Source organism: Trachurus japonicus, chromosome 21 (genome assembly GCF_045865225.1).
Source record: "Trachurus japonicus isolate A0001 chromosome 21, Traja_1.0".
NCBI lineage: Eukaryota > Metazoa > Chordata > Actinopteri > Carangiformes > Carangidae > Trachurus > Trachurus japonicus.
The window spans coordinates 26,001,077-26,027,711 of NC_140927.1; the positions used below are offsets into that span (position 1 = coordinate 26,001,077).

Below are 26,635 nucleotides of genomic sequence, written 5' to 3' on the forward strand. Positions count from 1 at the left end.
CACCCTAATTTTAAGGTTAATTTTCTCTCAAAGTCAGTCAAGAAATGAAAATGATACTGTCCTATATAACCTCCAAAATAGTTTTCCTATCAGTTATTTATTTATTAATTCATTCATTTATTTACTCAGCCTACTTACGGTACTTGTGTACTCGCGAGAGAAAAACGTAGCTCGGTCTTGTGGGCGGGGCCATGAATCATTTCCGGAGACGTTCGGCAATGTTCGGTGACGCGGGGTTTACGTTCCTCCTGTCCAGGGGTTCAAGCTAGCTAACGGACGAAATTCAATTACAGGTAGAGATGGGATTTATGGCTCTTTGAGGGGAGCCAGATCTTGGTGAGCCGTTCCTTTCAAAGAGCCGTTCAAAAAACTATATTTATTAAGTTTTAAGAAGCCAGCCTGGTGGTTACTCATTTTATCTTGGAAATAATGGGGTGAGATTTGGAACAAAATAATATAAAATTAGATATCCCACTAATATCTGAGTTTGAATTATTCTGAAATATTGATTATAACCTCATTTGATATGTGTGGACTAGATTTTAACGTCTGAAATGGATTCATTGTAAATATTAAGACCGTTGTTCTATGTAGTTTTTACCTGTTGGGGGGCTGCATAGCGGCGCATTGAGGAAATAAAATAGACCAGCTGTGCAAAACAACAACTTACGTGGCCGGTGGAGCAGCTTCAATTGACTGCTATGAACACACAGAGATGTAAAAGAAAAAAAAAAAGAACGGTTCCCAGCTGCGAGTCGGTTCCCATCGTTCATGTTAACGAGCCGTTCAATAGAATCGGTTCGTTCGTGAACGTCACAACACTAATTACAGGTGTTTGAGCGACAGGACAGTGTTTGTTCAGGCAGTTTCACTTCACTCAACCTGGGAATATTTTTCATGACAAAACCCTGTGGAGTTTTTTGATCAGTGTTTTTTTTTTTTTTTGGACTGAAGGAATATCAATAATCCGCGACAACACAGAGGAAAGTTGACCACAGTCTCCAAAAGGTAAGGAGTTGTAACGGCTCCGCCATTTTTGTTTTGTTGCCGCCGTTTGCTAATCTGAATTTTGTGTTGATGGTTTCTGTTAAATGAATTGACAGAAATGTTTCTAATCTAAAGTCTTGTAGCAAGAATGTGTAACAAGCTCGGGGGGAAAAAACTGGTCACTGACGAGTCGACTAATATGAAAACTGAGGCCTCGCTCCCCTCAGACTGACATGATGGTCCCGTCTAATTCCCGGTTTGTGCTGAGCTCTTGTAACGGTCGGGGCGCTTCGGTCTGTAAATTACTAAGGGAAGTCACTCTCAACAAAATATGTTATGAAGTTTATGGTTTAATGGCGCTTGACTATGTTAGAGTGTTATTATTTACTAAAAATTAGCTTTTTAATCAGGGGGGCATGTTTCGCCTACATCACCAGTCTGTACCTGATTGGTTACTTGACTCTAACGTCATATTGTTGCCGGAAGTTAGCTGGTTTAAAAGGCCCTTTTTTCTTTCTTTTTTGCACAAATAATTATGTAAAAACATTCATGGCAGACGGTTCTTTGACAACTCAATAAAGAACAGGGAAAGAAAAAAAACCCCACAAACATAAACGTGTATAAAATTAATAAAATAAATAAGGCTTATTTTGTAAATCTTATTTATCAATCATACTAAACAGTTTAATGGCATGTTTCAGTGAGGGCTTTTATGAAATGAAGAACTTTGTTATGAAACATGTAAAACCTAGGAGTCGATTTTTAGAAATTTGCCCATTGAATGATGAGAATATTATTGATGAGAAAGTCGTCTTCCAAATTGTCTGTGACAAATCCGCATTGTATTGAGAGAAGAGATTTGGGTGGATCGATGAAGCTACCAGTCATGAATATCAGTCCATAAAGCATCAGAGAACTCGCAAAGGCAAAACAAATGATCAGAGGCCTCAATATCCTCACAAAACACACAATGATTAGTTTCAAAACCGAATCTCATTCATAAGAATTCACCGGATGGATCGATATACACCATTTAAGATTATGCCCATCTCTTATACTGATCCGCTATACTTGACCAGAGACTATCTGCAGATATTCTGTATCTGCATGTTCTGACATTTGGAAACAATTAAATACTATAATTTTTAAATAATTGTCTTTGTTTGAACAATGCTTGGCTGTAGATGTGATAGCTGCGTGGCTGAAAAGGTTAGCGGGTTGCATAATCACCATTGAGCGTTATGGAATAATTTTTGATGGTGCAGTCATCTCGGTAAGGTTTGTTTAAGCTCTTTGATTTATGAGTGTGAACCTGATATGGATATTTACTCCAAGGAAAACTTCGGAGTGAAATTTACAAACACAAAAAAAACAACTGTGGCTTTGTAATTGTTTGCCTAACCTTAATTTATAATCTTTTCAACAAGAAACAGAACATCGGCAGTGGTGGGTTGACTGGTGTGTTTACAAAAAACATTCTTCCATGTCAAAACCAGCAGAAATATAGTTGGGCTCACCAACAGCCTTCAGATTTGTACAATAGTCCATCATATTCGCCCTCATATTATCAAGCAGTACATGACATTAAGATATAAACTTTATTTACTGATGTGGCTCCACTGCTCTGATTTTCAGTCAGTGGTTTATATGATGTAATCCATGCACTATTTTGTTGCATAAGATTCACTGGTTTCTTCACCATACTGTATTTCTGGAGTTTGTGTTTAATCAGATGGATCAAGTATTGAAAGACAGGAAGGGTGTGTTGGTTTTCTTTTCCTTTTGCCTTTTTTAAGTAGGTTTTTAAAGACTTTTAGGCCCATGGAGCAATATTTGTAAGACAAGCCACAGGCACCGAAACACTTCCTGTCTCCTTGAGGCACATTTTGACCTGCACTGGCCGAGCAATATTTCACCGGAGAAAAGAGTAAAAGGGAGCGAACTGGAGCTGAAAATCTGATGATGTCATGTGTCACCTTTCTCTGTACTAGAATAATAAATCTGCTCTGTCATTTCCTGTTTTTAGAAGAAAGAAAAAAAGTGGTCTTGCTCTTAACATCAGGAAAATGTTATAGGGTTAGAAAAGTGACCAAAGGTTTTAGTAGAAGAAAAGTAGATGTCATGTCACCTTACAAGCCATAACACTTTTTATGGACTTTGGACATAAAATAGATCATTTTAAATACAGTTTTTATTGAAAATAACCTCTTCTCTAAGGCTGTTACCATGATACACCAAGTCTTAAACTGTTTCCATACCGTGTATTTGTGATTAGACAGCATAATAACATTTCATTTTGTATGTGTGGACGAGTTTGCACCCTTTTCCTTGCAGGAAGTTCATTGATTATTGATTGCTTTGCTAAGGAAGGATGCTGTGTTAGTGCTCGTTTGTGATGATGAAGGCTGGACGGCCAAAAACAAAAGCTTTATTTAAAATGAAGTGACCTCTTGTCATTGGGTGTGACCCTCCGCTGTCACCATTTGAGTCTGAGCTTTCAGGAAGTGTCTTTATGAAGCACTCTGATGCTGCTCTAAATATATTCTGGTTAATATGCGCCATGCAAGAAGAAAGAAATGTTATTCCTTTTCCTTTCATTGCCATTTGCATGAACACAACAGTAGATTTTCCCTGTCTACTCTGTGTTCTTAGAGACAGTCGTCAGAGAAATGGTTCAAAGTAACGAGGGAGAAAAATAAGCGACCACAACAACCAGCCAACACCTCGTAGTGCCGACAGTCACCAAAGACCACAGACGCCTATAAAGCCTATTTAAAGGTCTGTAACTTATAGGATAAATGACCTCATAAACCTATTAATGGCACCGCCATGTGGAGTCAGTGAGGTGTTTTACACTGAAACAACTGGTGCGATAGTTTGAGCTCTCTGTGTAGTTGTAACACGATACAACCGACAAACATCTGATTTAACTCAAACATGTGAAATATCTTGGATCACCTTTAATATTCTCTAATAAATCACCTCCTGATTGGTGGAAATAACACTGTGAGGATTTATAGGCCAAATACAACCCAGCCAAATCATTTTTTTACTTCAAAATTAACATTTTGTCAGCTTCTTTTTTTAAACAGAAATGACAATAGCAGCCTAACAAGCCCATGAACGGATTATGTTGGTCTCCCCAGCTGATGGACCGGATTAGTGGAGTTAAAAAGCCCAGATGTGTCCAGATTTGTTGGAGATCACCTGAAATAAACCATAAAACGGTGTTTTTTTGTTTTTGTTTTTTTCATGCCCTGATGTACGCGTCTGACAAACTATGTCTGGGTGAAGTCAAAGAAAAGCCAGCAGACATGTTGAGTTCATGACATGTAACAACCAGCTATAAAACAGGATTGATGTTGCTGCCATCAGATGACAACAGGAATCCTCTAAAAGGAACAAACTGAACCAGAAATGTCAAGATGTCTTCTGAACTGTTCTCCACCGCCGACTGTCTGTAACATTAAATCTGACTCACTTTCTCTACGTCCTCGGTGACCCGGAGGATAAGGAAAGCCGGTAGGCGAACAGTAGCTGGTATTTATAGCTTGAACATACCTGGCAGGTGTTTTACCTGGAAAGGTTACAGTGTACAAACAACATGGATTGACGGCTCCAGTGTGAACGTTGATTTTTATGAGTAGAACAGAACAGACATGCCCGACCACATAGCTTCTTATGTCACAGAGACATGGATTTACTAACGCTGAGCTGTGAATTATTACATCTTTATTATCCTTTTTAAAATGCACGTACCGCCCACAAATAAGCATTAGAAGAACATTTATCGAAAAATACAAGAGGTTGAATGGTTGGTCCAGGCGTCACATCATAAAGTTACACATTTCCTAAATAATTATTATAATATAAAACAATGACTTGAGTTATAATTAAATATAAACACAAAAATCACTCTCTAATGCAATATAAGACCTTTCTTAAAAAGTTCAGAATGTTTTTTTATTGGGTTATTTACTCTTATTTTATTGTTAATCTGGAAATTTAAAGGGGAACTATGCAAGTTTGGTCGCTTTTTTGCTGTTTTGCCAACATATAAGTGTTGTGTGTGTTCGGTCACGCACGGAGGTTGTAGTGTTACAGGTTCACATAATATTCATTAAGATTTAATCATGAGATATGATTTTAATATTGACCTCTTATCTGGTTTAAGCTACACATGGATGCCAGTTGAGATAAAGTGAAGATTACCTCAGTATAACAAGTCAAGATAAGAGAAGCAGCTAGACGGTGTTTTTTTAATGTAATTTATTACCAGGAGTGTTTTCAAATAGAATCACAGGTTATTTATATCACCAATTGGCAGGTAGAGAGCTACATCTGCAGCAGCTGTGGGATCTCAGACCGGTCCGGTTCCCAAGCAGCAGAGTGAATCACACTGGGGCAGGAGCTGGGGGGTGGAGGGTAGAGGGTGGAGTGTGGGTGGGAGCTCCAACCAAAGAGACAACTGCACTGTGCATGAACATACCATGTGCTTTCGATAAAACCGCGAGACACAAACGTTCCCCTGTTTCTTATTATGCGCCGAGTTTGCAGAGTAGGTCAGCAGCTGAACCTTCACCCTCACTCACGCTGCACCTCCAGCAGCATTGTCTCGTATCAGCGCCGTGCTCTGATCCAGCACTGATCCACCACGGTTGTATGTTTTCAATATCGAAGCCTTGGCTCGGCTCGGAGAGGTTTGCGGTCATAGTCGGCATCGATCCACAAAGGAATCCATAGCAAAAAAAAAAACGAAATCCTGTTAAATCTCCGCTGCAGCCGATAACCCACTTCTTCTGTGTGTTGCTGGTGTTTGTTGCTCTCTTTGGTTTGTGTTGCTGCCTCACTGGGCCTCAGTGTTTCCACCAAGTTGGTTGAGTCTTGTGCTTGTTGGTTAACGGATGAATGAGGGAATGAGTGAATGAATGAATGCTGAGACCAAAGGCGGTGGGTTAGGAATGTCACAATTATATATTTTCTTGGTACGATTATTTTCAGAGAAGTAATCACGGTATTATGAAAATTAAGATTATTAATATGCATTAATTAATTTAACAGCACTATGAATGCGTAGAATCAAATATATTCAAAATATAATTACATACACAAAATATTTGAAGTATCTATTAATATAGGATAAAATATTTAAGTCATTGTCATCTACACCGACTTGACAAAAGAAGTTTATGACTAGATTTCGTCTATCTTCAGGCCATTGCACACTTACACTGCCGACTAAAAAAAGTGATCGACCTCACGTTGTGTCAAATCATTTTTGCACACAAACTGCAAAACTATCAAAAAGGTTTGACACATATTTGCCTCCACATCCGTATAATGTGAAGTTAAGTGAATGCCATTTAACATGTGTAATACCACTACACAAGTAATTGCAAACGACACACTAACATTCAACGTTCTGCAACTCGCACGGAACGAAAACAAAGTTACACACGCAGTTGTTGTGTAACTTTGTTTTCGTTCCATGTGAGTTGCACTCATCTGTCTTTTTTTGGAGAGTGACTGTATTGAGGAATCTTTACGATTGATTAATTAACCGTGGCGTTTAATACTGTGGTTAATTGTGAAAACGAGTAATTGTGACATCCCTACGGTGGGCTATTTCTTTATGTTTGTGTTCCCGTTCTTGTTGCCTGGAGGCTGTACAGGTGCACCTTCAAACCCCCAGCTGTCCCCCTGGCAACAAGAACATGTTTGCTTTTGTTTCCAGAGGGATGATGATAAGAAGAAGAAGGAGAAGAAGTCTGGCTTCTCGGAGAGAGAGAGAGAGAGATTCCTCAGCCAGCGTGCAGCTTTCTGTGCAATGAGGTCACGTCTGATATGATCTATGCCACTCATGAATCTCAGTCAAAACAGCTATTACTCGTGTTTTTTCCTCCCTGCGCTTTGCAGTGTTGAGTTGACCCACTCTGAAAAGCACCTAACTCCCCGCTGAGGAGCCCTGCTGTTGATATTCCCACTTATTGTTTTTCTGACACACTTTTTTCTCGCAGCTCTGGTGCAACAGTTGTGTTGCGGACAGTGAAGAGCAGGCACGAGTAAACCCCCACCCCCCCTCTTCCCATGGGTCCCCCACAGGAACTTGCATCTGATGTTGATTAAGTTAACATGCAGAATATTGTATTCATTGTACAGTTAATGGCACTAACAGAGGAATCCCTCTGTGCCAGCTTGCCTCCAGTTTTTTTTTTTTTTTTTTTACAGTCCTGTCTTGTAATGGAAGTAGCTGCTGTAAAAAGAAGCCCAGCGTGTTACGGCGTTGTTTCTCCCAGTGCTGAAACCCACAAAATATAATTGCGCAGTAGTTTACGGGGCTCTGCGGAGCGAGCCGAGCCATTTGAAGGAAAACATGTCCGCTGCTTTGTTTGACATTTTTACATGTAAATACCACAAATTGCGGCACAGAAGAATTTAAAGACCTCCAACAAAGTTCAGTTACATAACCGGAGAGATTTATGTGTTGTCGGGGGAGGACGATCAAGAGAAACTCCACGCAGCGAGACAGACACCTGTTAGAAAGTCAGTGAAGAAGAGACGACTGAAAAACCTGAGTTATGCCTTTTTTGTGTTAATGTTTTGGACTCTGTGTTCCCTCCTGTGAAGATGCATGAGTGTTAAATAGAAGACGTCAGTAGGTGTTGTCTATAGGTGACCTGCTTGACTGATTATTAAAGAGAAACTACGCTACATTTTTACCTTAATTAAACAGCTTCAGACAGAGTAATTGTGATGGTTTGTAAATGATTTGTAACTACAGTAGTTCCAGGGAGAATGGAGGCTCTCTGTCTTCCACCAGCGTCTCTTGGCTGAAAACCAACCTTGCAAGATCAGAGCCTCCGACCCGGTGTCTCAGCTCTCGTCTCTGCGGCACCACAACACAAATGCGGCCCGCAATACGTAATCTGTTGTTTATGACTGATAAGACTACACAAATATACACATCGTAACATCGTATATGATATTTAACGTTATGTACCGCTCTATTGATTGATTTCTCGCCGGCTTTGTTGAAAACAAAGCACATGGCCAGGAGGAGGATTAGCAAAACAGAGGAAACCGACCGGACTTGTGTAGTTTCTCTTTAAATGAAACCGATGCTGCATCATCAGTCAGAAATTAATTCACATACAATAAGCCAGCCGATTTAAAAACTCTCCAAAACAGAGGCAGGACAAACACGGCAGACTTCCTGGAGTAGCTGCTGCTCAGTGTTTCATGCAGCCAGCCTTAACCGGATGAGTTAAGTATACACTACAAATAAAAACCTCTTCCTGCCCTCTTTCCTCACCCTTTTTTCAGCATGTTGCCCTCGGAGGTGGCCGGTGCTTAAACCACAGCCACACACACACACGCACATGCACACACACAGACACATGCATGCTGCTGTGAGCCACCTTGGATAAAAGGCTTCCAACATAAGATGAAGTCTGTGGCTAAAAATGACCCTGCAGACTTTTCCTCTCATCTACAAAGGCTGAGTCCCTATTTGACTCCTGCCTACAGTTCCCCTTTTGAACAATTCATCTTCTTCTTCTTCTTCTTCTTCCTCTTTATACTGATGATACGCACATTTCTCAACCACACAAGAGATGATGACTCACAAACACAAACCTTCAATCGCACACATTTAGCAGATCTCTGCCTGAATCGTTTCATCTCATCCTGAGATTTAACAGGTAGACGTGCAGATGTGGCCCCGCCCGCGGTCACACGTCACTCTCTTATCTGCAGCACGGGGGGAAACCTCGGGGCGACTTCCCTGCTGCTCACATGCCGGTGTGAACGCTTTTGTATTGGCGTCGCTTTCATGTGGGTACCAGTGAAGGTGGGTGGGAGAGGAGGGGGGGTTGGCAGCATGAGTTTGACCTTTATGAGCATTAAAAGACGGGGATTAGGCCAAACTTTCATCTGCTGCTTTGTCATCACCTCCTACGGCCTCGTCCATGTTCCCCCGTGAGCAAAATACCCAAAGGCTTTGAAGATTTCTCTCCCCACAGGAAGAGGGGAACCCTCTTTTTACTTGTCAGATTATGGAGCGCAGTGGACAGCTTCTATTTTTATGGCTGGACAGTGAAGGCAGCACAGAGTCGGTGCTACATCTTTATGTGACCTCGCTTCATTACGAGTTACGTCCCTGTGAATTTACAGTACAGGGACGTAACTCGGCTCGACTCCCCTCGGTTTAGGTCTTTTTCCATTTCAGCGGAGTTCTTCAGCGGGGGCGGGGTTGTCATACCACGGCGGCCACGGCTGAGTCGTCTCGCTCTCTTTTTTCGATCCTCACTCCACACAGCAGCCATTTAACTCAGGTGACAGAATAAATTAAAGCAGATATCAGTGGAATGTTTTTGTTAATATAAGTCCTAAATAGTCCTATTTTCCGTCAGCAATCACTTACATGAAGTATTTCAGCCTAAACACGAGTCTCTCCGTCACTCTGCTCTGCTGTAACCCGAGGAGAAAATTTTCCTTGTGGGATACAAGTGTTATCCAATGAGGGGAGAGAACGGCATGAAGGGCTGTGTGTGCAGCCAAGGGATGCGCGTGAATGTGGTGACGTAGCACGAGGACCAATTGATGCCTGACAAGGGCGGGGGCTGCTAACTCGTGGTGCGTTCAAGGAAACTCGTACTTTGTGTTTTTCCTTCCTGTGAAGTCATACCAGTTCGATCTGGTACGAGTTCACGGGTCGGAAGTTACGAGTGGCCGTTATAGGGAACTTTCACAGACAACAGGACGGTAAAAACACGAGCTACGGGTTACCTGGAACGCTACCAAGTCGTAGTTGTGACTTGAAGCTGTAACTTACGGTTTCAAAAGCCTGCCTTGAACACAGCATTAGCCGAAACGGCCGTGCCACTGATATCTGCTTTAATAACCGTCTCAGAACAGGTCAGCGGTCGCTGCTGTCGGTGTTTTTGAAATTTAGCGGGTTTGATTCTCGTGTCGGACGTCTCATTTGCAACTCTTCTGATGACAATGCTCTGGCCAAACAGTGGAAGGCAGTTGACGTCACGTTTTAGGATAGATAGATAGATAGATAGATAGATAGATAGATAGATAGATAGATAGATAGATAGATAGATAGATAGATAGATAGATAGATAGATAGATTTTATTATTAGACAACAGGTCCATTTAAAAAGACACAAACAGCACACATAAAATAGTTTGTCATTTAACAAAGAAATCGGAATCGGAATGGAAATCGGTTTTTCTGAGAAGAAAATCGGGATTTTACTTTTGGGCAAAATCAAACAGCTCTACCAGAAATAACGATGGATTGCGTAGAAATAGCCTGGACACAATGGTCAATTGCAAGGACTTGGTGGAGAAAAATTCTGGCCTTTCCCAAGAAATTCTAAGCATGTGTAATCTTTTGCCTTTTTGAAAAACATGACATTACTATGAAATTGACCATTATTTCTAGGCTATTCCTTGACATAACTACGCAATTATTCATTATTTCTTGGCTATTCCTTGACATTATCAAGTAAAAGTTTCCATTTGTTGATCAATAAGGAATCAGATTTAGGATGCACTTTGTTGATGTTTGCAACACAGACAGTAGGACATGGAAAGCAGACATGAGTGAGTAGGAAACGGCAGGTGAGGTGGGTGGGTGGACAGCGGGAAGCGATGAGGCTGCAGCTGCCTGTGACCTATGAATAAAACTGAAGACATCACAAAACCCCCCCTGCCCAACATCAAGGCTTCAAAAGTGCCCTCAGTGTCAACACTGGGCCTCCACGTCCCCCTCTGGTGTTTGACACATAATGTGAGTCATGGTTGGTGGCAGGTCAGAGAGTTATTCATGTTGAAGGAATAAAGCCTCCTATTTATAGACGAGCTGCATGTGTTTCGTTTCATTTCGTTTTGATCCGGTGGCCATTTGTATCGTTATGTAACGGACAGTGGTTTCTGCTTTTAAAGATACTTCCAGTTTTTTTTTGTTTTGACTGTTATCAATGTCCTCAGTTCCTCCATGTGCTTGCAGACATGTTTCTCTGTGTGTGTGTGTGTGTGTGTGAGTGTGTGTCAGTAACATCTGCAGAGGTTGACGGGGACAAAGTGAAATTTATGCTTAAAAACTCTTTATTTTGTAAATTTGAAAAACAAAAGAGAAGTCACTGCCCTGCTCAGTTCAGTGTGTAATTTACACCACAGAAACCAGCCGTCTCACTTATTACCTCTTATTACTGGCGAAAGCCTTTGATGTTACACAGGCATGTAGCCCCACACACACACACACACACACACAGTCACCGTGTTATATAATGTAGCACCGTAACCCTAATGACCCAAACTTGACCTATTTAACGGTGGGACTGCTGAACACATGATGGCAACACCAGAGAGTTTGCATTAACACTAAATTAAAACATGTGTAAAACCATGTAACATGATAATATAGTGTTCTCTTAAACAGGGAAAATTAGCAGTAAAAAGCATTTTACTACACTTCACTGACATAAACATGTTTATAATAAAAACCTCCTGCAGTAAATACATTAGGTCGAGCTACAGAGATAAGTGGATGGATTCAGCACCGTCACCTCAGAAAACCTCACAGGTGTGTGTGTAATATACACAGTGTTGGTTATTGTTACTAGTTACTTTCCCCAAAAAGTAACTGAGTTAGTAACTGAATTACTACATGATAAAAGTAATCAACTACCAGGACTGTAATTCCGACCAGTTGATGAACTGAAAATAAGTGGGTGTATTATTTTCTTGAGTCAAGTAACGGCGAGTAACGGCACATTTTATTCAGTAACATTAATGGCGTTGTAACGGGGGAAACAGTTACTTTTTTAAATTACTCGTTACTGAAAAATGTGGCGCCATTAGTCTTCCCATTGCTGAATATACAGTAGTTGAAACTGGACGCCATGACAGACCAATATGTGTGTGTGTTGTGTGTTTTCCGTTTTATTACCTGGGTACAGACGGCCATTATATCCACGACCTCTCCAACCTTCGTTACATAAGCTTCCTTGTTTACTACACTCTGGCTTTCTTACACTTTCACAGCATGGGTGTCCAAAACTTTGATATGGCCAAAATATAAGTGTGTGTGAGTGTGAATGTGTGTGAGTGTGTGTGTGTGTTGCAGCTCTGACCAAGAGGTGACGTGTAGCTGGCTCTCAGGTGATATAACACTTCCTCTGCAGCGGTTGTGCAACACTGGCTTTGTGCAGATAATTGGGTTTGAGAAAGTGCAACATCACTTCATCTGTGAAGTCTGGGTACGACCGACCAGAACAAATGAGACACAATACAGACACAGTAGAACAAGAATATGTGTTTTAGATTTCTCTGGCAGACCTGGGGTTTTTTACATCCCATCTGTCATGGTAACATCTTAGTTACTCTATGTTTCTGACTCCGCAGTAATCCAATAAAGAGTGCTTTGGATACAGTATAAATGTCACGTTACGTAATTACTGATGTAACCCAGTGGACTGCTCCAGTTCAGGCCAACATTATTTTCATAAATGAAGCAGAAGTGTGCACCGTGCATTGCACACACCTCCGCCAAGTCCTTAAGGTTCCCCATCTGACCGGTTAAAGTCAACACTGTGATGATGATGATGACGTAATGGTTATGTAACACAAGCCAGAGTTTGGCTTGATTGTATCGCAGCGATGGTCACCAAAAACCTCCAGCTCCATCAGGCCCGTTAACCACAACACAGTGATGTAAAAGTGGCTCTCTGTGCAGAAAACATCACAACCAAGTTAATTACCATATACGTATGTGCACTTTATTTATTTCAGAGTTTTCAAACATCCAAATAGAAGAAAATGTTATGAATTCACAATTTATACTGGAACATCTGGTTCAGATACAGTAGGTAATGGTTTCCATATGCCACATAGATAATAAAACTTACTTTCAGTTGTTCTTTTATCACACTGTAAAATCCTGTTGTGTCCTCTACAGCACAATAAAGTAGCAGCTAACAGATACCCCTGTCCCACTGGCCAAAAACCCAGTTTAAACCCTCGTTTACCCTCATCAAACTCATCAAATACACAATCCAACAACTCCAAAACGCTCTGGTGGACAAGTTGTGACCTGCACATTCACCACGCTATGAGATAATAACACAACGTTACCACACAGTTGTTTTAGAGGGAAATTCATGCAAAACCGCTGACGTGCGTTCCCGTCGGTGCAGTTTTTCAGCAAGCAGTCTCTGCATCTACCTCAAAAACAACTCTGTCTGGTAACGTTGTGTTATTATCTCATAGCGTGGTGAATGTGCAGCTCACAACTTGTCCACCAGAGCGTTTTGGAGTTTATGGCAATGGGCCAATTTACCAAAATGTTGAACTATCCCTTTAAAGCAGATATCAGTGGAATGTTTTTGTTAATATAAGTCCTAAATAGTCCTATTTTCCGTCAGCAATCACTTACATGAAGTATTTCAGCCTAAACACGAGTCTCTCCGTCACTCTGCTCTGCTGTAACCCGAGGAGAAAATTTTCCTTGTGGGATACAAGTGTTATCCAATGAGGGGAGAGAACGGCATGAAGGGCTGTGTGTGCAGCCAAGGGATGCGCGTGAATGTGGTGACGTAGCACGAGGACCAATTGATGCCTGACAAGGGCGGGGGCTGCTAACTCATGGTGCGTTCAAGGAAACTCGTACTTTGTGTTTTTCCTTCCTGTGAAGTCATACCAGTTCGATCTGGTACGAGTTCACGGGTCGGAAGTTACGAGTGGCCGTTATAGGGAACTTTCACAGACAACAGGACGGTAAAAACACGAGCTACGAGTTACCTGGAACGCTACCAAGTCGTAGTTGTGACTTGAAGCTGTAACTTACGGTTTCAAAAGCCTGCCTTGAACACAGCATTAGCCGAAACGGCCGTGCCGATGATATCTGCTTTAAGTAAAAGCATGAGGTAGCTACTTCACTGCAACACCTGTGCAACAGATCATATCTTAAACAACTGTACAGTGTTTTTGTTTTTGACAATAATTAGTTACAGCCTATTAGTACAAATCATGTGTCATCTTTTAATTAATTATTTTACAGTTTGTTTTTTTCCGACCTATTCAATATATTTCAGCAAACAACATCAGACAATGACTTCAGCAGCTGCCACAGTGAGAGAAACAACTTACAGTTTTCATCAGCTCAATAAATCCCTCAGAGGGATTTGATTTACAAATACCCTCAAATCAGATTAATATAATCATTGTAAGTGGCTCTAAGAGGCTTTGCTGCGTGGCGTTTATATCTGACTAACTGAACAATAAGAGAAGGAAAACTAATATCCGGGCACGTCTCCATCACTGACGGCAGCATAATCCACCACGCTGACCCACTTTCTGCATTTCTATTGGCTCGCAGCCCAGCAGTTGTCGGGGGAGACGCGAGTTCACCAGCTGTCATTCACCAGCCTATTTGTAGGGATGCAATTCAGATTATCAACATACTTATCCCCCCCTATATGTGTGTGTGTTGTCACAGGTCCAGCGTGTGTCCAGCCCATTCACCGTGTCCTATCGGGCCGAACGCATCCTCATTGGTTTGTATGAAACTTACTGGATTCATGAGTCGAATCACAGCTGGATGAGGCCTTCTGTTGACCTCTGACTTTGTATCCTTGTGTGTATACAGAGGCTAAAAAGTCACTTTAGCAGCACTGTCGGCTAAATAGTTCCAGGAAAAGTCGAAACCAAAAAAAATCCCTTTTGCTCATTTCTGTTTGTGTGTTTCATCTCAAGATCTGTGAAGCTCAGGAATTAGATCAATGACGGATTAAAAAAATAAACAGCACAGAGTAATCATCTTATTCTCTGTATTTACTGCTGAGACGCTCTGATGTGATTAATGAAACATGCCTCTGTCTCCAGTAGACTGTGGCTTTCTGCTTTACAACATAACCACAATTAACAATCCTCTTTGTTCACTCGTTTTGTTTACTTAAAGCTTTTTGTATCTTGCCCATTCATTAAGGCAATAACAGAAGCAAACATGATAATAATCGGTAACCCTTTAATTTACAGGCCGTTAATTACGTGATAATGTCAAGAAATAGCCAAGAAATAACAATTAATTGCATCATAATGTCTAGAAATAGCCTAGAAATAACAGTCAGTTTCACAGTAATGTCGAGAAATAAGCCAAGAAATATTGATTGATTGTGTAGAAATAGCCCAGAAAAGACGATGGAGAAAAATTCTGGCCTTTCCCAAAAAAATCAAGCAATTCATGCAATTAATTGTTATTTCTAGGCTATTTCTTGACATTATCACGTAATTAACGGCCTGTAAATTAATGAGTTACCAAATTTTATTCCTCTTTATCACTTTTTGTATCTTGTGTCCATTCAGTAAGGCGCAAAAACAGAACCTAACATTAATAATAATGTGAGTTTAAAAAAAACAAAAACAAGAAACATCAGAGCAGGGCACCTGGAACTGTCATACAGGAAGTGAAATTTTCACTGTTTCCTCCAGCTCTTCAAAAGACTTTCGCTCCCCTGGGAAACATCCTGTGGTGGAAACACCTGCTTAATCATTTTTGTGAGTGCGCTCTGATTTAGGACCGAGAGTAGTTAAACATCATTAGAGACACTAAAAAAATTACAGAAATTAAACCATAAAACCACCAGAACAACAACTTTGGGGAACTCAGCAGGCGCTGGGAAGAAAAACTCTTGTTTGGCAGGATCGGCTGTTGGACTCCAATTTTTTTTTTTTTTTTAAAGCAAAAGATCCAGTAGAAGAGACATGCACGCAGAGAGAGAGGTCATCCAGAAACCAAGCCACCCACTTTCCTGACCAGAGCACTTCCTGTTTGGTCGAAAACACCCAGCATTCCTCCCACAGCTCCATCCCTTCATCACACAAAGTGAGACGGGTCCTTTACTGGATGTGATGATGGTCAAAACAGGCTGTTTTTAAAAACAAAGAGATGGAGAAAGAGAGAGAGAGAGAGAGAGAGAGAGAGACATTTAAAATTCTCTCCATTCAACTTTATTTTGGTTGATATGTGATTTAAAGCTGCTGGTGTCTGATGTCTTCAAGTAGAAAGAGTAACTGTGGTTTTAATTTTGATCTCCTCCAGACTGGACTGTTGAAACGCTCTTTATCCTCGTGTCAGCAGGTAAAACATCCAGAGACTCCAGCTGGTACCAAACGCTGCTGCATGGTTTTGATTTACCACTTCTATCTCTTATTTTTACTGTAAAGCATTTTGTAACGATGTCTTCCAAAATATGTCCCTCTCTTACCGAAATATTACTATATTCCAATTAGGGCTGTCAAAGTTAACACGTTTTTATCGCATTAACGCATTTAATTAACTACTTATTTAATTAATTTTCGGACAGACATTTGCTCCGGATCTAGCGACATCTGCTGCCTCTGTTTCACCCAGTGTTAATCATATGGTCACGGTTTGCTCAATGTCCGACCCTTAACACTTAACTACCGCGATCAATTAGGGACCATCAACAAATTACTGTTTAAATCCCACATAGCTGGTGTTATTTTTAATACCTTCTTTTAAACATCCCAAAATTAAAGGAAAATACAATAGAAAAAGTACGCTAAATTAGTCTAATGTAGGACTAATGTGATCATTACAAGTATTATTAATTAAATTTGAATAATTATTTGAATATAGGATAATTTATGTTTTTTTCAATATTTTCAAGTCATGTGACCAATGCAGACTGGTCTAACTTCTCTAGAGGTTTCTGTTCTTTCGAGCAAGAAAAAGAATGTGATAAATCGTGATTAACTAAAAAAAAAAAAAAGCTGAGATGAATTGTAATTAAAATTTTTAATCTTTCCACAGCACTAATTAAAATATTAGCATTCATTCAATTCCAGAAAGCTGCTTTTTACATCACAGGAAGTGATTACAGTTTATCCACACAGGCACCATTTAACAGCTTGGAGGAGCAGGAGGAGCGTAGAAGAGGAAAAACCCCAGAATACATCTCCAGATCTCAGTGTTTGGGAAAGTTTTAAAACATCTGCGTGGTGTGTGACTAATTGCAGATATTTCCTAAAAATGTGATAAAATGAATAAGATTAATAAGACATCACCTGGCTTCACTGCTGACTTGCCGCTGTTGCCTGGACATGCAGGAACCGATGATGGGCTGATGAAAATCGCCTTGGCCTTCGACTGGAATGTAACTCCACACGGCTCACGTGTTGCAGCGAGGGGCCAAATGAGGCCCTCTCTGACGGCATCGCTCCCACTTCAACATCTGCCATCCTGGATCTGTAGAAGCACATGCTGCATGTATCACCTCCCGCTGATCCCTTGTGGCATAAAATTGGATTCTGCGCTCCGGAGTGGAAAAACGAGCCAGGGATGACTCAAGGAAAAATGACAATTTCAGCAGCATTCCACGAAATAAAGCAGAGGATATAAATATTCAGAATAAATGGTGGCACCTGTTTTTCTCTGAGAGGGGAGGGTGAGGTGGTGGTGAGGAATGTTTTTGATTCTGAAATTGAGGATAATTTGAAACAAGTGAAAACGAACCAGGCGGAGCAGCAGCAGAGACCTGGAAGAACCGGAGTGAAAGAAAGAAGGAAAGAAAGAAAGAAAGAAAAAGAGATATGACTTAGAAAACCAGGTGGAAGAGGAAGACGGAGTGAAAGAGCTGTCAAGTTCAAAAAGCATCAGAGCGATGGTTCCTGTCAGGGTTGAGAGGAGGTCGCACTGAGAGGAGACTGTTGGCGGAGTCAAAGGTTAAAACTTCAACTTTTGGTGAAACGAGGGGGAGAAAGAAGCCGAAGATCCGTGAAAGGCACGTTATTAAACTGTCTAATACAGCGTTTTGCACTAAAGCTGCTGCTGGTGAAAGCAATGGGAAAAGACAAAGGTTTTTAAATTTGTTTTATTTAACAGGACAGTTTGCACCTGTTGAGTCTCAGCGGTGAAATCGGAGCCAAAGATGGAATCGGCGAGGTCAAATGAATTTCTTGCTCCGGCAGCTGAACAAATGTAGTTTTTGGCCGACGGAACGATGGTGTCCGAGCTTCCAATGATAATTTTTTTAATTTGACTTTTCATTTAAATGCATTAAAGCAGATGCACACGCAAGAAGACCCAGACACTACTGTAGATGTGCACGCCTATAGATTTCTTCTACCTGGACATATAGAAACAGTATAGAAGCTGCAAACACAAGTCTGCAGGGTACATTGTGCTGCCAAGTCAAATTTTAGAAATGACATTTAAATAATAATCCTTCATGTCAAAGCCTGGAATAGAGAAGCAGGAGTGGAGCTGCCTGCAGAGCAAATAAAAGGTCACTGATTTAGAGTCAGCACTCTGCATGCAGCCTGTGTATTTCTGACTGTTTTTAACTTTTGCCCAGGTTTGATTTAATTGTGGCTTCTTTGTTGGTCCCTAGAAATTGATTAATCCAATCCAATCCAATCCACTTTATTTGTATATAGCACGTTTTTAAAACAACGTTACCAAAGTGCTGCACAACAGATACAAAACAGTAAAACAAATAAAGTTAAAGTTAAAATACAGTAAATTAAAAGCACTAAGAAATATAATAATACAATAAAAGACAAACAGACACCACAACTCTCATGCTGTATTAAAAGCCAAGGAGTAAAAATGAGTTTTAAGACGAGATTTAAAAGTATCCAGGGTGGGGGCCATTTTGACATGGGTGGGTAGCTCATTCCACAGTTTAGGAGCTACCACTGAGAAAATGAATTATGATAATGATTAACTGTTACTTTGTTTTGTTTGTTTTTGCTGTAAATGTTTCGATAACTTGCTTGAGGCTGTTATCTGGTGTTTATTTCCATATTTTCATGTCATATAAGGCAAATATGAAAAGATATTTGATGTTCAAAAGTTGCTGAGACGTTCTTTTTAATCTATAATATCAGGATTTCTGCAGCCTCACAGCCTCTCATCTCCAATCAGATGTTAACTTCAGCCACGCTTTTTGCTGTCATCAAATTACAGTAACTTAAACTAAGTTGTGTCTGTATTTGAGCTTATAGGAAAATATGAACCCGGCACAGTAGAAACCCGAGCACACGTAGTCACGCTCTCCTTCTCTTACAAATATTTAGACCATAATATGTTCTATAAACAACTCTAAACAAAATTACTGTGTGTTTACGTCTGTGCTCATGTTTCTAATGGAGTTTACTGGCAGTCTGAGCTTCACATCCCACCGTGGCGTTATGTACCGCCGAGCCAGAGAGGAATATTATATTTTAATCTGTGTACATCCAGACTGTTTACATCTTCATACTGTGGGCAGCAGGATCACAGCGCATGTTAATTAACTGGAGTTTTACAATGATCCACTTGGCCAAACTAAACAGCTGCACCGTCCTGAAGTGATGCTGGCTCATAGACCGAACTGAAGCTGCTTTACCGTCTTGCATCACCGCACTGCGTCGGTGTAACTCTGCATCTTTGTAATGTGTATAAAGATAAACACAAACTCTCTCACACTTACAGGTCAGCTGAGTTCAAGCAAAGTGCTAACTTAACTCTCGCCCTCTCTCTCTCCGTCTCCCTCTCTCTCTCTCTTTCCCTCTCTCTCTGTGTGTCTATGTGCTTGAAGATTCCCAGGAAAGAAGATGTTATCATCCCAATACCAAAATAGGTCAGAGCTGCAGGACAGTGAGGGAGAGTGGAGGGCGAGGACGTGACAAGCAGGCGACCTCGGTAACATCGACTGTAAACATGTTTTTGAGGCCTACGCTGGCTCGTTTTAAAAACCCAAACCACTGTCTTTTACTTCAGCGTCTGCAAATGACAATTATTCGGTGTTTTGACTGTAGAGGGAATTAAAACTAATGAAACTCGTACGCAGGGGATCAGGGTTAATTTCACTTTATTATGACTTTGATTGTGTTTTTGTCATTTTGCCCATTTTTTTTTTTACCACTGACGCTGATTAAATAAACGTACTGTAGTTCTCACTGAGTTAATAGCTGAGATGAAGCAACGTGACCGAATAGGAGTCAGATAAAGCATGAAAAGCAAAGAGTGAGGCAATCAGATGAGTGTTAAACTTATCTGCGTGAGAAATCTCTTTATATTTGACTATTTTACAGTGTCTTCCTCATTCACCTTTGATCCTCTGCGCAGAAGTATTTTTTTGGCTTGTTTATAACTTACCAGATAAACTGATTGCTTGTGAATTTAGTTGATTTTTGTTTTGTTTTTTTTTCCTTTTTTTGGCACCAGCTTTTTCTCAGCTCTTCATTCTCGTTCACTCTGATGATAAACGAAGGCCAAAGGTCCTGAAAAATTACGCACAACTCGTTTGTAAACTTGGCCGATCACGACTCCAGAGAAACAAGAGTCATGTTGTTGAATTATTCCTCGACTCTCCCTCCCTGACTTACTTTTCTCCTTCTCTTGTCTTCTCTCTCTCTGGCTCTTTCCTCTGCTCTGCTTTCCCTTCCTCCTCTCCTGCACCGTGTCTTTGAATTTCCATTTCGCCCTTATTTTGCATTTCGTCTTCAGCCCCTCTCTCGGCCCCCAGCCCACCACCACCACCACCACCTCTACCTCCACTACCTCTTCCCTTCACCTCTGAGTCTCTTTGATGTTATGATTTCCACCATATAAAGCCGTGGAAACTCTCGGGGTCGGGGGGGCTGAAGGTGACACGTGCCACATGTCACCGTGACTGATGAGGCTGCATGTGGAAGTGAGCGCCCCTCGGAGTAACTCTGGGACAATAATCCTGCACTTCCTTATATGGCAAAACAACACACAAACAACAGCCTCCTGCTGGCTCCACCGTGTAGCAACCGGGGTGTTTGTGTTTATTTACAACACTTGTCTAATGGGTATTATAACTGCAGATTGTAATATACTGAGAAATGAGACACTATAACTACATATGTCTCAATAGACACCGCTGCAGTAATAACTGTGAGAATAACAATTACCATTCTTGTCAAAATTAGATGTATAATTCGATTTATTCAGCACTTTTTCCCCCCCTTTGCCAGCAGCATATTATTCCACTGGAATAATATTTCATTTGGCGCTCTGAGAAAGCGATGGCTGCTTTCCCTGTTTCTTCTCTACGCTGCTGAAAACATCACGTCACCCTGCAGACGGAGCCAAACTGTGTGGACTATCAAAGCCCCGTGTTGGTCCGGTTACCAGAGCCCGACACCCAAACAAACCTCACGTAGGTGTAATTTACAAGATGAAATGAACTGTGCTGAGGTGATATATGGAGCAGTGAGTAGATGATGAGATTTAAACTGAGGTCCACCACAGGAACCAGCCGTAGAAACATGATGGATACGAAGGAACAAGTGTGTGATGTAAAACAGAAACAGCTTTACTTTACCTTAAATGTATTTTAAGTACATTTTACATGCACCAATGACAAAACACATCCTAAAGTATCAATTACATTTTCATATGGAAGGCAACAGTGGTCTTGCTGTTCTGTATTTTTCTTATTGCAGAATCCATAAAAACACCAGAACCAATGATTTTTCAGTCTGTCTCAAACTCCCAAACGTCCCTGCTCCGTCAGTGGCTCCCAGTGCCCAAACACATTCGCACATATTGAAGACATACCGTACATCTTTAAAACGGTTCACAAATGTAGTTTAACTGTTAAAGAGGAACTAAGCAGGATTTCTTCCGTGGCTATGCTACATTTTTACCTTCATTAAAAAGCTCCAGACTAATTGTGATCGTTAACTACATGGCTTGTGACTTGTTACGGGTGAGAACAGAGGCTCTCTGCCGTCACTGAAAACCAACCTTGCAGCTTCAGTGTAGTACTTGGCCGCCGCCCCGGTGTCCCAGCTCTCGTCTCTGTGGCACCGCGACACAAATGCGCAATCTTTTGTTTATGACAGTTAAGACGACATGGATATACACGTCGTAACATCGTATAATTTATATAACGTTATCCATTGCTCCACGGATTGATTTTTCGCCAGCTTTGTTAAAAACAAAATGCGCATGGCCAGGTGGAGGGTTAGCAAAACGGAGGAAAAGCGAACATAGACTTGCATAGTTCCTCTTTAAATTTAGCAAAGCAACTCCAAAAAGAAACATTTGATGTAGTTGGGCTTTTTTCTATGTGGATTAATAGACAGTTGGTTCTCCAGTGAGGATTTTCCACTGCTGATAATTTACTGTATCTATATTTTCAATGGAGGAATAAGCTGCAGAATATCAGGCTTTGGATATATTGACAATACTTGACTAATGAATAATGTAACTAGTTAGTTTGTTTGTTTACTTAATTAGAGGATAAATCCCTTACAAGTGTCTTTAAACACAAAACAAAGATTAAACAACAGTCGACAAGATCAAAATAAATAGAATTACATTAATTATAGCAACTAATTAGACAATCTAACAACACACACATCAAAAATCAACATGACATCGACAGGACAGACACATAAGGGCTCAGATCAGAAGGAGAAATATGTGAACACAGGTGGATATAATAAAAAGCAAGATCAAGTTTTGACCTTTTCCTGGATTCTGATGAAAAGACCAGTAGGAATATTGAACAGTTTGCTCTATCCTCAGGTTGACCCAGAAAGATTCGTACAATGAACACGTTTCTAATGAACATGTGACTATAAATCATCTACAGTGCCTTAGTTTGCTGTGAGCTCTGCCGGCTGCATGAATACCAGCTCCTTCAATGGCGGTCAGAGATCATTCAGTCCCACGAACACACGGCGTCCAAACCACCTCCATGTGCAAACACACACACTATTGTAATCTGTACTGTACTTGTTAACTCAACTCATGATGAGGACATAATGTGAAGTGCGAGCTATATTGACTCTCCTGTCAAACAAGACAAACCTCTGTTTGATTTAAACTTCAAGGAATCAATAGACAAAGAATGAGACGTGCAAACACCGAGATTAAACTGTTCAGCGCCGTTTGTTTAGCAGTTTAGACACAAAGAGATCCAAAGGTGGTGTGTATTGCACCTAGTGGTTGTCTGCTGCCCTCATGTGGCCATGGAAGAAACGTCCAGTTTAAGGACTTGACTGAGAATTAAAAAGGTTTGTGCAGTGACATACAGTATATTCAACAATGCACATAATGTTAAGTGATTAACAAATTTTATGATTTATTGTGTTTAAGGTATTTCTCTTCTGCTTGTTCTGAAGATGAAAGGAGTTTAATGACAGATTTTATGGAAAGTAACAGATTATAGATTATCTTCAAGTTAATATATTTGAAGTACAGCCTGCGTTGAACCATGTGACATTAGAGCAATCAAAAACCAGCCGAACAATGTCAACATTCATAAAAAGTAATGTACTCGTAACCTACATCAGATATGAGGAAATGACACAGTGTGAGCAGATAAAATGACTTTAGATAAAATAGTTTACATTCTTTTTCTGTTAATTATTCTCTACACAGGAATGAGAAAAGTGAAAATTAACCATCATGAGCCCTGACTGATATGATATTTTCACATCGCTGCTTTTTATAATACAGGAAACCAAAATGTGTGCTGACCTGCTGTAACCACAACACGACTGTGATGTTTCCTACAGGTAGACGAACACCTACAGTCTGGTTACAGCGACCGTCTGATGGGAGGATTATAGCCTGAGCCGCTGTTCAGAGGTCAGTGTGGTCGGTCATCTCTGCTGTGAGCTGTGGGTTAAGATTTTATTTTCAGATACGTACGTTGCACTACAACTAAAGTAATGAGCACGACTCTGTGAAAGACTGATGCTAATACAGTGAAGGGAAGCGCAGCGTAGTGTTTCAGTAGGTACTGTGTAGGGTGGTGATCTGTTTTACTTCACTATCAGTAAGATGAATTACTTATATTTTTGTTTTTTATCAAGATAAATCCACTTAAACTCTACAAAGGTGTCAGCCTCGAGGCCTTTCTTGATGCAGGAATAAATCTATTTCTATAGATGAAAAATGAGCAGTGGAATACAATCAAATTAATTTTTATATTTTATTTAATGTAATCGTGTTTTGCATTTCTGCCTCATTTTACAGTCATGGCTGGACCAGCTATACTGAATATTCAAATAGTCTTCTTTATTTTTCTTATTATGTGAAGTGTCTTTTGTATCATGGATGTCAGAGGTCAGGTTGAGCTAAAGAATTCACACTTATACTCGGTTTCCTGCTCAGTTGGGTTAAAAAACTATCTAAACAACCAAACCCAGAGTAACAAACATTTTACTTTATTATACCTATCTTCTTAGGTAAACAAACCCTCCAACTGCTGCTCACACACAGACCACAGTCAACTACAATATAGTTAAGTGTTTTCTATGAAACTTCTGTCTTTTGTTGTTGAACCAAAATGAGAAAATTGTGTAAAACTCAAACCCTGTATATGAGATGAGGATGTTTTAATAAACTGTGATGATCTAGTCTGACAGTAACTGACATTATAAAATGATGATTGATCATCTCATAGGTCTAATAGATTCATCTCCAGCTGCAGAGACACGTCACGCTTTTGTTACCAAGTCCTTACAACATCCTCCAGGTGAAGATCTACTACTGCAGCGCCTTTTGTATCCCATGTTGCCGTGGAGACGAAGAAACTGATGTCATGCGGTAAGTGGCCATAGGGTGTCACTGTTGCACAACAAAAAAAAAAGATCCTGTGGAAATCAACCAGCACTCATGAGACTTAAAAGCCTATACATTATATATAACATACACTTCAGTCATTCAGTTAAGCAGATGGTAATTCATATAAAAAAAACATTGATATGGCTCCATTCATACATACAGAGCTGAATGCAAAAGGAAAGATTAAAAATTATGATAAGAAAATTTGAAAATAAAGAAAAAAAATAAGATAAAAGGGTAGATTTTGATCAAATAACCATCAAACTATCAAATAAATAACCTTAAACCAACATTTTAAGATGAATGACGCATCATATTTGAGGTGATAAGTGGGTCCCTTCCACAGTTTTTGGTCCAGAATAACACAGATGCCTGTTAAAAGTTTTATCAGCAGAAAACACTTCTGTTGACCTGGGAGAGAGTTACGACCAGCTGTGTCACTGGAGTGCACCCGTGAGATTATGATAATCCCATTTAATGTGCTACAGTGCTTCCTTAAACTGCTGATGGAAAACACACCGGAGAGTGAAAGTGAGAGGACACGGCCTGGAAGAGGAAAGAGAGAGGAGGAAGGAAAAGTGGGAGGAATGTGAATAACATGCAAAGAGTGTTTTAACCTGCTGCACACAGTAAAAGGAGACTGAAAAGGAGCAGCAGCAGCAGCAGCAGCAGCAGCAGCGGCTCCGTCTTCCTCACTTAACGTCTCACATTTATGTCAGTGATATTAAAATAGGCTCGAGATGCAATCTGATGAATCAGCCTCCCCGGAGATCTGTCATTATAATAACGTGGCCTCCATTTTCAGCCGACTTTTCTCTCTCTTTCTCTTTGTAACGAGGATGGTTGGATGGAAAGTGCCACACTTTCCTGGTGGCTCGCTGTGACTTTGAACACACCATTACATGTTAATGCTAATACACTGCAGAGCCAACACTCGCACAAAATGAAAGTGAGATAAAAGATTGTTATGCGCAATTTGTACTATCAAGAGGCAGCGTTTGACTTATTTAACAGGAAGTGACACATACTCATAGAGGATGCATATCAGGATTTATTGCCCTAGATACTGTATTCATATGGCCATCAGCTGAGAAAAGGCTGCACTCAGGCTCTGGTTTGTTCACACAGCAGGTTACACATCACTGATGCTGGTGTCCTGCTGTGTTTTGGTTTTTTTTGTTTGTTTTTTTTCTCATCAGTGCTTCAGGTTGAGGTTTGACGCTTCATGCCCAGTGACTCACAGCTCAGAGATGACACATCTCTCTCTCCTCCTCACAGCCAACACACAAGCGCTGTTTCACAACGCGACTATTTTGGTGAAGGCCTGGTTTTTTTTTGTTGTTTTTTTTACAAGGCGGCGATGAATGGAGAGCTTCTTCAGGAGATGGAGATGTACAGTACTGTAGAGATCACACCCTGCTGAGGTGGAGAGCAGAGGAGTCTGGAGGCAAGTGTGGATGATGTATTTATCTACTGTACAGGTCTTACAATGGGAAAATGCCACAGGAGTTGTGAATGCAGCTCTGGAGAAACATGGGGAAGAAAAATAACTCAACATGTGCCCCACTTTCCTGTTAAAGATCAACACTCTTACATCAACTGTGAAGATTATTACTCGAAATTTATATATTTTAGACTTGAAAGCATCACTAAGGTACACCCTTAAAGGGATACTTCACCCAAAATCGATAATTCACCAATTTTCTACTCACCGTCATGCCAAGGAAGGGTTTGGAGAACTTTCAGAGTAATCAAAACACTTTTGGAGTTCCAGGGGAACGGATTTTCATATAATGGCGGCGGATAGAGTTCACTTTTGAATCGTCCAAAACACACACTATGAAACATCCAGATACCTCCATGCATAAAATCTCAGAATAATAAAAACATTCACAAACTTATGGCCCAAAAATAATATATTGTTTAAATAATAACAATAAAAGAACAAAAAAATAACACAAGCAAAATCTTAAATGTACAAAACTATGTTTTATCATTTAAAACACAATACAATGA

General features: G+C 40.5%; 1 long non-coding RNA gene across 3 annotated transcripts; it reads left to right on the forward strand.

Moving 5' to 3' along the window:
• Positions 1-834: 834 nt before the first annotated feature.
• Positions 835-26,274, forward strand: LOC146965368 (uncharacterized). 3 transcript variants are annotated; one of them, XR_015034639.1, is made up of 7 exons: positions 835-1,008; positions 19,605-19,708; positions 20,535-20,702; positions 21,010-21,194; positions 23,566-23,638; positions 24,459-24,601; positions 25,974-26,274. It is a non-coding gene; the product is annotated as an uncharacterized LOC146965368 (long non-coding RNA). The 3 variants fall into 3 exon arrangements; XR_015034637.1 differs by lacking the exon at positions 835-1,008 and adding an exon at positions 14,505-14,555; XR_015034638.1 differs by lacking the exon at positions 835-1,008 and adding an exon at positions 14,505-14,555 and having other exon boundaries at positions 21,013-21,194; positions 25,974-26,272.
• Positions 26,275-26,635: the final 361 nt, after the last annotated feature.